This window comes from Panthera leo, chromosome A3, assembly GCF_018350215.1.
Source record: "Panthera leo isolate Ple1 chromosome A3, P.leo_Ple1_pat1.1, whole genome shotgun sequence".
NCBI lineage: Eukaryota > Metazoa > Chordata > Mammalia > Carnivora > Felidae > Panthera > Panthera leo.
In genome coordinates, this window is record NC_056681.1 from 54894449 (window position 1) to 54912532 (window position 18084).

The 18084-nt window shown below is 45.1% G+C and overlaps 1 protein-coding gene across 1 annotated transcript in view; it reads left to right on the plus strand.

Moving 5' to 3' along the window:
- The first annotated feature begins 1776 nt into the window (after positions 1 to 1776).
- The window catches only part of FHL2 (four and a half LIM domains 2), a 66205-nt gene continuing 49897 nt past the window's right edge, over positions 1777 to 18084 (plus strand). Inside the window, exon 1 of the mRNA XM_042931862.1 lies at positions 1777 to 1886. The gene's annotated coding sequence lies outside the window, so the exon portion shown is untranslated. The remainder of the gene's footprint in view (positions 1887 to 18084) is intronic.

The window sequence follows — 18084 nt, forward strand, 5'->3', positions numbered from 1 at the left end:
GTCAAATTGGCTCATATACAACAGCCAGCGCTCATCCCAACAATGAGCCTCCATCCCAACAGTCCCCCCTCAAATGCCTTGAGGAGGACACATTCTTCGAATAAAAGGCACAGAGAGCCTTTATTATGTCCCGGTCAGAGCATAGATGGGGACAGGTTAGGTCAGATAAAGGGCAGATGGGTGTTTTCTATCACCCCTATTACATAAGCTTTCTTATTTTCAGATTCCTCTTTCTCTTTGTGCATATTTTACTTTCTTTTGTGTGGCTGTGGTTGTTTTCTCCTCTCTCTCTTCTTGACTCACCTTCGCCCTGACAGGGGCACTCAGGGACTCTATTGGCGTTCTACATCATATTGTTCGTATCGGTATTGAAAAAAAAGCCACTGACCCCCACACAGGTTTTTCCAAATACTGGGGAGACCCCAAGAAATTCTGTAATCCTAAAATCAAGTCGGGTCCATTAATGCAGAAACACAAAAAGCTCTTTTCTGATTTTCAGAAACTTGGGTTTCAAACGAAATTAATGTTCCTGTGATAAAAGTAACACAAGATCATCGCCAGCAATTTAGAGATGACGTGTAAGCCAAAGAAGAAAACGACATCAGCCGTAATCCCATCATCCAGCCATAGCCACATTGTCACATTAGGTGCACGTTCCTTCCAGAGTATGCGTGTGGAGCAACTTTTTGCACACACACCCAACAACCTTCCCTTAAAGTGACCTGCATTTTTTACTACCAGTATGTCATAATATTGTTGCTATGCTATTAAGTACTCTTCTATGACATTTCTAAAGGTTGCAGGGTTCCCCTTATAGCTATACTATTCCTCGTTTAACCTTAAGTCTCTGTTGTTAGTCATTTTGGCTCTTTCCAACTTTCCCCAGTTATTCAAAGAGCTGCAAGAAATGTCCCTGCAGCTGTATCTCCATCCACATCCACGATTCTTTCCTCGGGATAAATTCCCAGACGTGGAGCCGCTGCGGTGGTAACGCAGACGGCGGTTGGCAAATAGCCGACCCCGGCTGTCCTTCTCCCCACCCCTCGCCATGGATGAAACGCCTTGTGGAAATAAGAAATTCAGGGGTGACTCAGGAACTGTTGCATCCCCAATCTGTCTTCTTTCTCCTCTTCTAGCCTATGGTTCTAAAAATCTCTATAATAACTCTATAAAGAAAGGGATTGGCAGCCCGAGCATCCCTCCCAACCATGCATGAGCAGGGAGGCTGGGGAGAGAGGGCTTCTGTAAATGCACTCCTCTTCTAGCTTCCCACATGCCCAGTGTTAAGCCGATCCCTTGGTCTTCCTAGAATCTCTTTCACCCAAACAAATGCCCCTGAAGCCAGGGGAGATGGTCAGTGTGCTCCTTCCAAGAGGCAGTGATAAAAATCCACACCACCCTACAGAGGCACGGTGTGGTCTGGGGGAAGTTTCCTTCCCCTTCTGTGCCTCCAGGCGAGCCCCCTAATCTGAGGGGTTCCCAGCAATGGAGCCTCGGGCAGCCTGCCCAGAGGCTCTGCCGGTTGTCAGACAAAGTGAGATCCCTTCCCAGCCCTGTGGCTTCCCCCTTCCACTGCTCTTTGAATTGCTGGAACATATGCGGGGCCTGGGATGTCCTTGAGGCGGGCAGGCCAAATGGGGAGCCAGCAGCCCCTTCCCATCTGGGGGCTGAGGCTCCTTTAATTTGGATACCTTAAAAGGCTTGCGGGAGCAAGGGGTTGGGTTCTTATCTCCTGAGCTCTGGACAGTGCCTTATTTATAGCCCTGCTGACAAGAGGCGGCACCTGGCCAGCAGCTGCATACACGGTTGGGGCAATCCAACAGAGTCGTTGGCCCTGTGCTGCCGTGGTCCCCGTTGGTCAGGCTGGAGGGCAGAAGACAGGACAGGTAAGTTTCCTCCTCTCCCTTGCCACCCTTCCTTTCCCGTGTCTGCACAGGCTTAGATGCCAGCCGTGCAGCCTTTGTGCCCTTGGAGGGAGCTCTCCGGCACTGTGGACCTGCGGACCCCAAGCACAGACCCAGGTGGCACCGGCAGCTGGCTCCCACCAGCAGCCAGCTCCTGCTGTGGGGAGAGAACAGAACCTGCCCTCCCCAGATCTACAGCAGGTGCCTCCGGGAATATAAAGAACTTGGAGAGAACCCTTTGTTCATCTTCCCCTCTCTGAGTGCGAATCAGGAATTACACTGAGTTTGGAACACCAGAAAGCTTTTTCTTAAGAGGAAAAAGAAAAAGAAAACAATTATAAGATAAACACTGGAGGGGGAAAACCACAGTGCCCTGGAGCTTTTTCTCCCTGACAGAATTTTCGGATGGCCTGGGGTGAGGATGCAAATTATTGACGAGTCTGATTACCCTTGGAAAGTATGTTTATGCAAGGTGACTTATTATGGCTGATGGCTCAGAAGTCCAGATAGTTGTTGTGTGCTTAAAGGAACCACATTAATATTTTACTAATTTCTAGAGCAGGATATGAGCAAATGTGCAGGACTGAGTAATGCTGGGCCGGTTACACAATGATGTTAATACTGATGGAATGACATATTATGACGATAGGCATCATACATACAAATGTCCTAGAGTCATAATCTTTGCAAGGCACCGTATCAGGGCCAATCTAAAAAAAATATATTGTCAGACCAGTTTTTTTTTTTTTTTAAAAGACTTTGAGGTCCAAAGACAGTATTAACACTTGGTTATTGGCTGATGTTGCCTTATCACATACTTGCTCTGTATAGGTCTCTTGTTGTTTTATTTGTTTCTTGAGAAATGTTATTTGAATTTTTTACTGCTAGGTTTATAACAAGGTGTGTTGTAAGAAAACCGATTACATTTTGAGATCTAGCTAATCTGACAAGAGTTTTTGTTTTTAATGACGTAACCAACTAATCAACCAACTCAGATGATTACATTTGGGGTGCTTTTTTCCAATATTGAGAAAATATTTCTAGGATGCCTGGGTTGGTTAGGCGTCTGACTCTTGATCTCAGCTAAGGACATGATCTCACAGTTTGTGGGACCAAGCCCTGAGTCAGGCTCCATGCTGACAGCATAGAGCCTGCTTGGGATTTCCTCATTCTCTCTCTCTCTCTCTTTGTCTCTCTCTCTCTCAATAAATAAATTTTTTAAAAAAATTTAATTAAAAAAAAAGAAAATATTTCAATATATAACTTCCATGAAGAGTTGCTCAGTTTCCCCTAAACATATTCCTCAATCTTGCCTGCCTTTGAACACATTTTGCACTATTAAATTTCATCATCCCATTGAATGCTTCCAGAATTCTCCATTGGTTCCAGATCCCTGAGGCTAGGCCACGTCATATTCTCTCTGTAATCCGGTAAGCCCTTAACACAGGGACCTACAAACTATCTACTGGTGTCTAAAGGGTTTCATATTTAAAATAGGTGGCCAAGAAACTGAGTTTAAATCGTCTTCTCCCCACTGTCAAAAAAACAAAATTCAACTGAGTAAATTGTAAAGATCATATTGTTTTATTCAACGATTCATGAACTGGGCAGTATCCCATCCTGCAGGTAAAAAGGAGCTCTGAGGAGTTATGCAAAATGGAAGGCTTCTATAGACAGAAAGGAGCAGGAACAAGGAAGTTACGCGTGGGGGGCGGGGGGGGGGGCGGGAAATAGACTGGTTATTGCAAGGCTACTTTGGTTTAGGGAATGGCAGGCATCAATCCAGCAGATGACCTAACTATTGCTGCTTAAGGGATTCCTGATCGACTGGTCTACAATTCCATTTTTGGAAGGGGCCGGTATTGTAACTAATTTTAAGTCTCAGTTTGGTGACGTGGAGTTTAGCATAAGTGACTCCATTTGGGGCCTGTTGTTTTGTTTTTAACAACACTAAACAAAGAGGTGAAGAGATTATATTCACAGTGTTTATGTTTTCTTTTGTTTTTTCTTACTGTGCACATGCTCACCCTTGAAAATACCAGCAGAGAGAAGAAAATGAAAACTTATGTGTAGTCTTAGCACATTCATTTTTATCTTAATAATTTCTTGATTCTAAGAGGTCCTTGATTTTAAGACCAGCCATTAATTTAATACTAGCTTTACAAAAGAGGGAAAAAAAAATTCTCACTATGTTATCCAGTTTGATATATTTAAAATGGATCTGAAAACAAATTACACAGGGAAATATAAATTATAATTAACAAATATATATATATGATCAGATTATTTGCTAATCTACCTTTTGTTCAATTTATGATCGATGTCCTTTTACCATGTATTCAAACTTTAATTCTTTGAAAATTGGTGATCTTTACATGATGTTGTGACTTCTTTCATTTAGCCAGAATATTAACATACCCATAATAGCTGGGAATAATAATGATGGGTAGTAAAAAAAAACATAAACTGAGCTTTAGATAAGCAATTTTTATCAGAATATAACTAATTTTAAAGTATAATCTGGAGGCACCTAGGTGGCTCAGTTGGTTAAGTGCTGACTTCGGTTCAGGCCCTGATCTTGTGGTTCGTGAGTTTGAGCCCCGCTTTGGGCTCGGTGCTGACAGCTCAGAGCCTGGAACCTGCTTCAGATTCTGTGTCTCCCTCTCTCTCTGCCTCTTCGCCCCTCACATTCTGTTTCTCTCTATCTCTCAAAAATAAATAAACATTAAAAAAATTTTTAAGGGGCACCTGGGTGGCTCAGTCAGTTAAGCAGCTGACTTCGGCTCAAATCATGATGTCACGGTCCGTGAGTTCGAGCCCCACGTCGGGCTCTGTGCTGACAGCTCAGAGCCTGGAGCCTGTTTCAGATTCTGTGTCTCCCTCTCTCTCTGACCCTCCCCCGTTCATGCTCTGTCTCTCTCTGTCTCAAAAATAAATAAACGTTAAAAAAAATTTAAAAAAATTTTTAATAAAGAAGATATGTATAATTAGATTTTAAGGGGAAAGTGCAAGAATTTCATTTTGGTTTTTAGGAAGTGAGCCTTCTTTCCCTGCCTGGGAGTGCCTAGTCAGCATGAAGCTGGTAAGGGTATCTGAAGAGGCAGGAGGAACTGACTATTTTCATGTTAAGTAAAAGCCACCAGAGTGCTTTCTGTCTGGGCTCAGTCTTGTCTGATAAATCTAGACTAATTGCAAAATGTCAGCCCATGGTTTAGCATGAGCACAAAAACACACAAAATATGTGATGTTGATTATTCTACTTCTCTCTAATTCATTTCCCTCAGAGTGAGACAAAATGGATAATACAAAGGCACAAAGAGCAATGTGACAAAATGTATATAATAATGAAAATGATCAACAGTGCAACTGCTCAAGAGTAGAGTATGCCCGGGGCGCCTGGGTGGCTCAGTCTGTTAAGCATATTAGTCCTGGTTTTTAGATAAGGAAACTGACTTAGAACAGTGCTATCCACTGCAGAAGGTGCAACCAAGTTTAAACTGGTCTGGCTTCAAGGTTGGTAGTCTGGTTGGCATTTGAATCACAAAAGAACAATCTTAAGGTCATATGCAATGAATAGTGTGGTTTGAAAGGCATATGCACTAGCTGAAATGGTGGGCAATATTCCTGCAGGAAGGACATATGCGGTAAAGTTTATACCGACAGAGGTATGGGGCCTAGAGGAAGTAAGGAATTATAAAAGGCAGAGACAGGTGGGGAAGAATGTGAACAGTATGGAGATTGAAATAAATGGGATTTGCCCACAGAGTGAAGGGTGGTCCTACAGGTAAAAGATGAGCGAAATGTGTGTGTGTTTGGCAGAGAGAGGTAGTTTAGGGACAATGGTTTAGGGACAATCCTTGCTCTTTCTTCTCTCTGAACCCTTCCAAAAACCAAAACCTAAAGACTTCTAAAAATGAAGAGGTATCCTGGCTCCCCAAAGTCAAAAAGTTCCTCTCTGTAAAGAATCTGAACTGGGACCAATTTGAATTCCAAACTTAAAACAGAATGAAGCTCTGGGTTAGACAGTAGCTGACTGGGGGTGAGTGTTTGTCTTGCGGTCACTGTTGTGAGAGCCACCGTGTGTGACTCACACACACACACACGCACACACACACAGACGCACGCACACACCCACATGCTCGTGTGATCCGCACAGCAGCTCTGTGAGGAGCCCTCCTGGCTTCCCAGTGTGTAGATGAGGACAGCCAGGGGCTGAGAAGTAAGGTGCTCAGAGCCAGTAGGTGGGGAAGCTGGGAGTTGAACCCAGGCAGTACAGGGGCCAGGGCTGACAGGAATCCGACCAGAGATTGCTGGAAAAGTCTCCATGATGGAGAAAGAACCTCGCCTTAAAAATGAGTGAGGGCTTTCCACTTACCCTTTATTTTTCTTTTTTACATTCTTCCTTCATTTTCAGCACCTTCTCAAGAGCATGGGAAGAGTGTTACTCTTCTTAGCCATACTCCTGAAAGCTAGCACAGTGCCTTGTACACAGCAGTTGCCTAAAAAATATTTGCTGGACTAAATTGTGTTTAATTCAGGGGTAAGAAGTGTTAAGATGCGTAGGAAGGAGCCAGAAGTTTTCTTTGTTGGCTAGTACATTTCCCTTCTGTAACACTGGCTTGGAGAGAGGTTTGATATTTCTTTTCCATCCTTGATACACAGCACAAAGACATAATTAATGATCATAATAATAATGCCTCTTTAGATGGAATTTAAAGTGAGTGTTTAAGTGTGTGGTGTGATGTATGTGTATGTGTAAGTGTCGGGGGCGGGGAGCTGTTGAAGGAAGGGAACGAGGATTGGAGATGCTGTATAAATTCTAGACATGAAGTTCCTTCGTCAAAATCTCTCCAACTTTGTTCAGAATCAATTAATTTATCAGGAAACAACAACAATTTTGCTCTCTTTAAACATAATTTAGTAAGCAAAAAAGCAAGTGAGAAAGAATAGTCTCTTTATTTCACAACCCCGCCTCTAACTACACAGAATGATGAACCAAAGATTATGCCCTTCCGGTCCCTACGTCAACGAGACTTTCCCATCAGTTAGGTGCCGAGAAAACAGAATAACGTGTACGCAATGCAAAGAAAGCCAAGCGGTTTTGAAAGTGCCCAAACTCCTTTGAGGCACCCCTCTGTCTACTCCTGCAAATTGAAAATGCAAAGATCCAATGAGCAGCTGCAAATGTGTTGTCGCTGGAATTAACCAGCATGGGCAATCATCCAAGTGAGGGGAGAAATATTCACGACCCAACGCCATGTCTAACATACTCTCAGCAGCAAGAATGGCAGACTGAGGATCTTCTAATTAAAATAGAATTCTCACTAAGTCAGAAGGTTTGGAAACTCACAGTGACATGTTCAACAATCACTGAAATAATGAAATTTGGACAGAATTGATAAATCCTTCGGCTTCATTATTAAGAATCTGCAGTAGCCAATCCTCGGGTCTGGCTGTGAATTCGCTCCGGCAGGATCCTGGAACCCCACCTGGGGCTGTTTCTACTTTTATACACAACACTTCACCGGTTCCTGGGAAGCCTCTTCAAACCTCTGCCAGCCTCAGGCAGGAACAGCTAAGGCAGCCCCAGAGGCCAACATGAGCTCACCTGAACCACAAGTCTCTTTTCAAAATTTGTTAGCTTTTTTTTTTAATTTTTTTTTTATATTTTACTTATTTTTGACGAGAGAGACAGAGCACAGAGAGACAGGGGGAGGGGCAGAGAGAGAAGCAGACACAGAATCCAAAGCAGGCTCCAGGCTCCAAGCTGTCAGCACAGAGCCTGACTCGGGGCTCAAACTCACAGACTGCCAGATCGTGACCTGAGTGGAAGTCGGGCGCTTAACCAAGTGAGCCACCCAGGTGCCCCTCAAAATTTGTTATCTTAATTGCAACTTAAATCAGACTGTGTCTCTCGCCTGCTCATAAACCCTCCAGTGGCTTCCCAAATCAAAATAAAATCCTAATGCTATGTAACCTACAGAGCATGACATGATCCAGCTGACCTCACCTCCTCCCTATTCCCCTCCGTCAAGGATGCTCCAGTCACACTGCCTTTCCCCAACTGTGCCAGATAGTTACCCTGCCCCCAGACCTTTGCACTTGCTGGTGCCACCGATCGATCAGGCTCTGATTTACGCGCCACCCCTTAACATACCATCTGAAATTACACTCTGTCACTCTCCAGCTCCCTGCCCTGATTTACTTCTTACCCCAATTTCTTTCTTTTTTTTTTTCAAAGCTCTTATCATCTCACACATGTATACACCCACAAAGGGACACGTGTATTGCCGTCTGTCTCTCCCGTAATAATATGTAAGCTCCAATTAAAGCAGAGAGTCTTGGTTGTGTTCCCTGAGGTATCCCCATCACCTGCAACCGTAAATGGGGCACAGTAGGTGCTACATAAGTGTGTTGTTGAAAGGTGGAGGCTCAAATGACCCATTTTCGTATATTTCATTTGCACTAAAAACTCCCGGTACACCTGCGTTTTGTGAAGGGAGGAAAACAGCGCTGAAGAGTGCTCGGATTTTAGCTCTGACACTTACAAGGTGCTCAGGAAAGGTTTCAACTTCCCAGAACCCCACTTCGTAAAATGGGGATGATGGCTCCTGTCTTCACAACAGCCATGTGGTGCAGGCGCTGTTATCATCCCAGTGTGCAGGTGAAGAAACAGACAGAAATCCGAGGAGGTACCTTGGATGAGCAGACGTAGCTGCCGTATGTGTTTCTTATTGCTGCCGTGACAAATTACCCTACGTTTATTGTCTGAAAGCAACACAAATTGAGGCTCTCACAGTTCTGGAGGTCAGGAGTCTGACAGGGTCTCCGCGGGCTAAAATCAGGGTTTCTGCAGGGCTGGGCTCCTTCTGGAGGCTCTGGAGAATCCGTGCCTGTGCCTCTTCTGGCTTCTAGAGGCTGCCTGCCTTCTTTGCCTTGTGGCCCTTTTCTCCACCTTCAAAGCCAAAAATGTAACATCTTCAGTCTCTCTTGATTCTGACTCTCCTGCTTCCTCTTCCCCTTGTAAGGACCCTTATGATTACATGGGGCCCAGTTGGATAATCCAGGATAATCTCTTCATCTCAAAACCTTTTGCACAATCGCATCTGCAAAATCCCTTCGTAAATTCTGGACACGAGGACGTGGATGGCTTTGAGAAGCCATTATTCTGCCTACCAGTTGCGAAGAGAAAGACCTGGGATTTGAGTCTTAGCCAATTTCTTGACCACTACACTGCTGTATTACACAGCAAGCCCTTTGGTGTTTAGTAACTCTTTTTTCCTTTGCCATAACGAAGGGAAAACGGAAAGCTTGGATCCCAGAGTTGAGCTTTGTATATGACAGTAAACAGAAAGTGTTGCCCCTTTCCACCCTGCTCCCCTGTAATAGGGGATGCCAAACACGGTTAACTCCAACAGACATTTTATCTTAAAGATAACCAGTCTTGCCTCATCCTCAAACATAACTACTGACTCTCAAGAAACCACAGACATTTGATAAAAGTGGTTGCCAAGAGGAAATGAAAGCCTTGCTTGGAGACAGTCCAAGCTCCCCCACGGGGGTGAGGGGTCCGGGCAGTCCAGGGTGGGCTGGAGCCAGGATGCCCCTTGGAAAGGCAGCAAACCAGGAAGAACCCATTGACACCCCAGAGGTTCTGGGACAAGCTGGGGCAATCTAGCTCAGGGTGCTCTGGTGAGGCACACACAGCCCAGGGATTCAGGTGACCTGGGACAGGGAGGTGGCCCAGGTCTCAACCACAAGGACCTTGGGAAAGTCAACAAGCTGTGGAGCAGTCTGATGCACCAGGAACAAAGGGACTGGGCCAGTGAGACCATGTGTCAGCCACACGAGGTGGTGGCAGGCCTCCACATGGGGCTGGTGGCCATGATGGTTTCAATTTCCCAGGGTCTGGACAGAGCCCTCCTCCACCAGGGAGTAGGAAATAAGGCAGAAGCCTTATGTGGACGCAGGAGAAGTGGGATTGCAGTGGGAGAGCAGAAGCTGGGAAGGGACTGCAGTTCGGGGAAGATGGGGTGGCCACGGCTCGGCAAGCCCTTGACTCCCAAATCTGTGGCAGTTGAACTACATCCCGACCTCGCCTCGAGTGGCACAGGGCTGTCCCTAAATATACACATATTCCCCCCTTCCACTTGAAGACGGCTCAGGAGCTGTCACAGTGAAAAGGGCTCAGTGCCTCCAGGTAGGCAGAGCTGGGGCAAAGACTGCAGGAGGTTTCTGTCTCCATGACTACCATGACCTTGAATTTTAGAAGCGGGTACCTATTTGCATTATTCCAACACTTGCCTTAAAGTATTCACAGGTTAGACAACAAGGGTGAATAAACACATGGTCTATATGTTTTTGTCACCAAGCAATAATAATAATATAGTTCGTGTGCTATAGACGTACTTCCTTAATTATCCATGTTAGTGTGACCATAGAATTTATGGTGCAAACTGGGGCACTCCAAAAGGGAAAGAGAGCGCTTTTAATAGGTAAGCCAGGTCAACAGGTGTAACTGGCAGATACAGTCCCTGAGCCCCAGGCTTCATTCATATGCAGCAAGGTCCCCCTGCGGTGTGGGGTTCCTTTGCTGGAAACTTAACGACGGTGTAGAGGGGTTATTTGATGCTCATAAGTTTCCTGAAACCACAGACATTTTTATTACTTTCACCAGGAAGATAAGAAACCCAGAAGCAGGATTTCGTTTAAGATGCTAGGATACAGGCCACCAAGTTAGAATCACGTGTGTGTCTTTCTCCAGGAGATGATTGACGTTTGAGAGTTGCAGACCCCAACTCACAGCTTGATTTCCCTTTAGGACATTTTCCTAAATCGGGTGCTTTTCCTCTCCTCTGTCATTCCACAAGGTCATGTGGGAACCATGAGTTCACAAGAAACTCTCCCTTGCCTGCACCTGCCCTCAATGGAGTTGTTCAAACAAAGGGACCGTTTCATAATTTCACCGTGAGCCATAACATTTATGTACCGGATTGAGACCTGCATATTTCTAAAAATAACATAATGTTGACCAGACTTTTTTAAAAAAGAATAAAAAGGAACAGAATGCATCTTGCATCGTAAGGAGAAGAATTATTTCGTGACAGTGTTTTTTCAGGGCGGCGCGTGGGGTTAGGTGATGTGGTTGTGACTTTAAAAATGCACTTCCTAGGGCGGGTTGCTGTCAAAGTGTTGGAGATTCACTGCTGTAACCGAATTTGCAGATTTCCTTTCTCCTTTCTCCTGGACCCTAACAGTGGCAGGGGCACCTTGCTTCCTCATACACGCTTCCCTCTGCAGATGGCTACTTGATCCTTGAGGCTAGAACCAGTGAAATGGTTTCCTCCCTGATCATTGGTACAAATGGGAGTTTTGTGAAAAAAAAAAAAAAAGAAAAAAATGACAACAGAAGCCAGTGTCTTCACCAAAGAGTGGAAGGGACATGTGAGTAGAAATCTCTGAGAAGCTTAAAAAAAACAACAACAACAACGTGGCTAGTGGTCAGGAAGTCTACACTTCTGGAGCATCTGTTACCTGAGCCCTCTCTGTGTCTAAGTGTGCAAGCGCAGATTGATTGTGCAGTGTGTTCTAACTCACCTCCTTTTTTTTTTTTTTAATGTTTATTTATTACTGAGAGACAGACAGAGAGAGAGAGAGAGAGAGGCAGAGCATGAGCATGGGAGAGACAGAGAGAGAGAGAGAGAGAGAGAGAGAGAGAGGCAGAGCATGAGCATGGAAGGGGCAGAGACAGGAGACACAGACTCAGAAGCAGGCTCCACGCTCCGAGATGTCAGCACAGAGACCGACATGGGGCTCGAACTCACAGACCGCGAGATCATGACCTGAGCCGAAGTGGGACGCTCAACCGACTGAGCCACCCAGGCACCCCCTAATTCGCCTCCCTTCTGTACCACAGAAAATGTAAAACAAATCACAGCCTGAGGCCCTGGCCCCTTCTGCGTTGTTTCAGGGTCTCTGCAGCAAGCGCTGGGCTTCCAGCCGATCCCTGCAATTTGGCAGAAGGGGTGGGGGTAGGTGGTTAAGCGGTTACCCCCACATCAAAGGCTGCTGTTCATGACTGCTGGCTAGGGAAAGGGGGACGCGGGGATGTTGGGGGAGAGAAGAAGGGAGCCACCCTAGGGAGGATGTCTGGAAGGAGAGATAAAGCAAACTGCAAAGGTATTTTAACAGACATGCTGTTTCCATTCTTTACCATGTGTTTTTCATTGTTTTCGGTTACTTTTGACTTGAATTATGGAACGCCGTCTCTTGGTTAAGGTAACGTAGATGCAATTGCTTTTGTACATCCCAAATGAATGGTGATCATTTCGGGTGGGGCTGGGGATGATGGTAAGTGGCCAAGACAGAAAGCATGTTGCCTTTCAGAAAGCTGGAAATGTTTTCTCTTTTCTCTTCCTTATGGGAGTCAAGAACAGTCTGTTGCCAAGAGCTCGGAGCACTTTGACAAATGCAGATAGGAAAACCTTGCGTCCACTAGGAAAAGGCAGCCCCAAGGATAAAAAGGTGTGGCCATGGGGCGCCTGGGTGGCTCAGTCATTGAGCGAACAACTTCAGCTCAGGTCATAATCTTGCGGTTCGTGAGTTCGAGCCCCGCGTCGGGCTCTGTGTGGACAACTCAGAGCCTGGAGCCTGCTTCGGATTCTGTGTCTCCCTCTCTCTCTGCCCCTCCCCCCACTCATGCTCTGTCTCTCTCTGTCTCAGAAATAAATAAACATTAAAAAAAATTTTTTTAAAAGGTGTGACCATTACACTGCCAACGAGGGAGCAGACACCTTTCCACCAGAGGGGGCAGGGTGTCAGATAAACAGCCTTCCAGCTACAGAAACGGGGTGGAGGCATTTGAGGTCTGAAGCGAGTACTTCCTCTCTTTGTACCACAATCTCTTCTCCTCTAAAATGCAGATAATTATATTTGTACAAGGCTACTAGGTCATTAGGTTGTCAAAGATAAGTCACAGGGGCACCTGGGTGGCTCAGTCGGTTAAGCGTCCGACTTCGGCTCAGGTCACGATCTCACAGTCCGTGAGTTCGAGCCCCGCGTCGGGCTCTGGGCTGATGGCTCAGAGCCTGGAGCCTGCTTCCGATCCTGTGTCTCCCTCTCTCTCTGCCCCTCCCCCGTTCATGCTCTGTCTCTCTCTGTCTCAAAAATAAATAAACATTAAAAAAAAAAAAAAGATAAGTCACATCTGGCAGGACAAAAAAAAAAAAAATTGGCAGAAAATTTATTTTAAGAGTCCTGATGTTTTTAAGTGGCTTATGGTTCAGTCTGTCGCTTCATGTCTCATCTAGAGTTACAATGTGGTAATGAAAAAAAAAAGTAAATCAAACATGAGGAAACTATAAATTAAAACACACACACACACACACACACACAAACAAACCATGCTTGTCCTTGTAGGTGACTCATTGTTCCCGTGACAGTTTTACTTCCTCCGTAGCTTTATCTTATCTGAGAAGCACCCACCATCCATCTCCTCTGGGCCCTGGGCAATCCCCGTGCACAGGTCCATACCTGACACCCATCCCCAAACTCATCTGGCCACCAGCTTGGGAAAGCCAGGAATCAGGGATAGTGCACAAAACTCCTGTTCTCCTCCTCAAGGACACGAGCATCTGAAAAATCCAAAGTAAGAAGGCAACCAAGTCACAAGTAGGAGCATAATGACACGAAAGGAAGCCAAAACAGCTATTTCTTATTATCGCCTTTCCTTTTCGATCCTCATCGCGGCCCGGATCGCTGCTGGGCCGGCCCGGATCGCTGCTGGGCCGGCCCGGATCGCTGCTGGGCCGGCCCGGGGTTCGAGGACCTGCATGCGTACTAGGAAAGACAGCCCTTCACTGCCTCTCTGCACGGGGGCAGGTCCTCTGGCCGACCCTCACTCAACTACAGGACTCCTGGAGAGGCGGAGGGCCGAGGGGAACAAGAAGATTGAGTACTGAACTCTGGTCCAAATATAAAAATAGTGTGGTGAGGAAATAGAAATGTATTTTCCATTCAATCAAAGAAACAAATCTGGAAAATTGGATCCTAGCACGTTGAGTCCCTGATGGCAGGGACTGCGATTTATGAGGCCAGCACAGAGCCGTGCTTCCCAGTGGTAGATACGCCTTGATTTAACAGTGCCATATCCGTGGAACGAGGACCGGATTCATCTTGCTGCTCAGAAGCATTCGCTTTCCGTGAACTCGCTGTGAACACTCTCGTCTGACACTTAGCATCCAGTGACCAGGCTTGCGGGCTGCTGGCCTCCTCCTCCTTAAGCCCTGGCCGATAACCTCAAGGAGAGCGAAACACCGCCATGAAGCCCCAGATCACAAGCACCGAATCAAATTTATGAGGACTCTGTCCCAGGCACTCCACATGAAGCTGGCCATTGTTCCAAGCTGGTAACAAGCTAGCAGCTCTGGGGCAGGGACTACATTCACTTTATTCCCACCTGAGAGCCTTGTTCATCAATAGAGCCCAGACCGCATGCAGTGTAACCAGAATCCACAGCCCACCGGTGGGTCTGACCTACACATAACACAGGGCCACCGGGCCACTGGGCCACCGCGGGCTCTGCACAACTTCAAGGGCCCCGTTCCTGGATGTGGATAGAACTCCTGCAGCTGAGTGTCTTGGCATCTCTGGGAGACATATGCATTTTCCCTTTTCTCCCAAACCTTGCCGCCTAGCTCTTCCTTGGCCATCCCCCTTTCTACCCAAGTCCCTCCGATTCTCCCTCTTGCCACTATTAGTGGTGAACAATTTGCTCCTTTTATTAGTAGAGGTGTCATCAGTTGAATTGTGTACCTCCAGAATCCCTGTGTCAAAGTCCTAACTCGCTGTACCTTAGAATGCGACCTTGTTTGGGAATACGTTTGTTGCAAGTATGATTAGATAAGTTGGCGGGGGGGGGGGGGGGGAGGTGCTTATCAAATATGACTGGTGTCCTTATAAAAAAAGAAAAAAGGACACACTGGGACACACAAACACACACAGAGAATGCCATGTGAGCACAAAGGCAGAAATTAAGGCGATGTGCCCACAAACCAAGGAAGGCCAAAGCTTGCCAGCAAAGCATCAGAAGTCAGGTGGAGGCAAGGGACAGATCCTCCCTCAGAGCTCTCAGAAAGGCCCTACCCTGCCAGGGCTTTGATCCTGGACTCCCAGCCTCTAGAACTGTGAGACACTAAGCTTGTGTGGTTTATGCCCCCCATTCCCTGACACGTGACATTTTGTTCCAATAATCCTAGCAAAGTAATTCAGGGGAATCGGTGGCATCTCTCTCAGAAGACAAGACATGCTCTTCTGGAACCTGACCCAGGGCTATGTGTATAAATACACTTCATAGAGAGATGAGTCCTTATGTTTTCATTTATTTTATTTTTTTATTTTTGAGAGAGAGTGTGCGCACACACATAGGGGAGAGGGGCAGAGAGAATCTGAAGCAGGCTCTGCGCTCTGCACAGAGCCCGACACGGAGCTCCATCCCACGACCCTGGGATCATGAGCTGAGACAAAATCAAGAGTCAGACACTCAACCGAATGAGCCACCCAGGCGCCCCTTGTTTATTTTATTTTATTTTATTTTATTTTATTTTATTTTATTTTATTTTATTTTATTTTGTTTTATTTTATTTTATTTTGTTTTATTTTGTTTTATTTTGTTTTATTTTGTTTTATTTTGTTTTATTTTGTTTTATTTTATTTTTGTTTTGAGAGAGGAGTCCTCAAACAAGACACAGCACACTGCTCAGCAGCACAACCTCAGCCACGGTTATACTCATAAACGTGGCAAGTGCAGAGCTGACACGGCTCCCTGTACCATCCCACCCAAAATGAACACATAATGGTATCTAGTTTTATGGGCCCAATTTTCTCGATACTTGCCAACTCGGACCTACCTGATCATCTGATCACAGTGCTCTCTTGGTTCTTGTTGGTGTTGTTTAACCCATGGGTCTCTATGGTTTATTTTCAGTTGGAAGAAAATGAGTGGTTTCTGTCGGGGGGCGGGGGGTGTATCCCTATGGTCCAGGAAGCTCACTCTGGTGCTCAGCTGTCGGGCTATCACAGCATCACACTAGAAGGCCAAGGATTCAGGAAGGTCAGCTCATTCAGCCCAGCACTGTCTCCATGAACGTTGCGCAGCCTTCCATGGCCATTTGCAGAGTCGCAACTAAGAACAGATGAGAGACACGAGCTACACATGCTGCCTATAAATCTCCACCATCCACTTGGATGATTGAAATTATGCCACCCCCACCTCTATTACAAAACATAATAACTGCCCAACATACAGTGGCTTAGTTCGGTGGTTCTCAATGTGTGGTTCCTGCTCCCTGCATCCCTTTCAAAGGGTTTGCAAAAACAAACAAACAACAAAAAGGGTTTGCAGAGTCAAAACTATTTTCTTCACACTTGTTCACTGTGTGGACTTTTGGGCACAAAAACAGAGGGACTCTTGTCCCTTAGCAGGAATCAAGATGGCGGCTCCTGCCAAACTTTATCTCTACCCTGGTAGGGTCTCCAGCTGCATCCGAGACTTAAACTGACATAAAAAGATTAACAGGAGAGAAGCACACAGATTCTGACATGTATGTGGGAGCCTCCACAGGACAATGAAGACCCACAGGGGTGCGGGGCATATGTTTCTATGCCAGGTTGTACAAAGAGAGGCAATTGTGGCAAAGTAACAGAATAGATGGGGAACTTGAAGAAATATAAGAGGTATTTTAACAAGGTCTCTTCGAATAGATTTTTTTCTGCCTCAGCTCCCCATCTGGTGATGAGAATGGTTTTTTCCCTCCCGGCACAGGGAGGACATCTTTCACATGGGAGTACATCTCTTGCTTTCAGGAAGAAAACAGTGGAGACCATTCTTCTTGCACCTGCTGTTTTTCAAGTGCTTTTAGCTTAAAATAATCCTTATGCCCAAGTGGGATATTTTGAGTGGCCTATTCTGCCACCCTTCAGACATTCTAATCACAAGAGGTGACACCCTTATTCTCACCCCTAAATCTACCTATTTTGGCCAATGGTGACAAAGCACCGCATATTGAATGCTGGTTCCATGCATATGTTTTATCCACAGGACAACATCCCAAACTTGCAAGGTATTTTCCCCTCCTGGGGTCGAAACTGAGTCTTTTACACATGAGAAGATGCTCAACATCACTAAGTATCAGGGAAATGAAAAACAAAACCACAAGATATCACTTCACACCTATGAGAATGGCTATGATCAAAAAGATAAGAAGTGTTGGTGAGGATGTGGAGAAAAGGGAACCCACATGCACTGTTGGTGGGAATGCAAACTGGTGTGGCCACTATGGGAAACAGTAGGAAGTTTCCTCAAAAAATTAAAAATAAAACTTCCATATGATCCAGCAATTCTACTTCTGGGTATTTATCCAAAGCAAACAAAAACACTAGTTGGAAAACATATATGCACACCCATGCTTACTGCAGGATTATTTATAGTAGCCAAGACATGGAAATAACCTAATTGTCCACTGACGTATGAATGGATAAAACAAATATGGTATATATATACAGTGGAATATTACTCAGCCATGTAAAAGAAGGAAATCTTGCCATTTGCAACATGAATGGACATTGAGCGCATTATACTAAGTGAAATAAGTCAGGTGGAGAAAGACAAATACCATATGATCTCTCTTATATATACATATATATATATACATATGTATACATATATACGTATATATGCTTATGTATACATATATACATATATATATATATACATGTCTATACAGATTGCTGGTTGTCAGAGGGTGGGGGTTGGAGAATAGTAGAAATAGGTGAATTGTTTGGATTTATTTAATTTAAATGAATAGAATAAAAAATCATTGTGCCTTTGTTTTTACGTACAACAAATATATGCCAGTATAACCTTAGGGACAAGGTATGTAATATGACATTCCTTCAACTACTGTTGTATCACAGAAAATTATAAGCGACAGGTTACTGAGTAATTAAAAAGCTATACAGTAAGCAGCATTTAGCTTGACTGCTAACTGCTAGAGTAGCTCCAGGGAGACATGGTATTCTTTTCTTCTTTAAAAAGAGAATGGAAATTTTCTAAGAAGAGTGGAAAGTTTCCTTCTTCTGACAGGGAAAGAAAAATCGGATTTTATGCTTCTTTTTTTTTTTT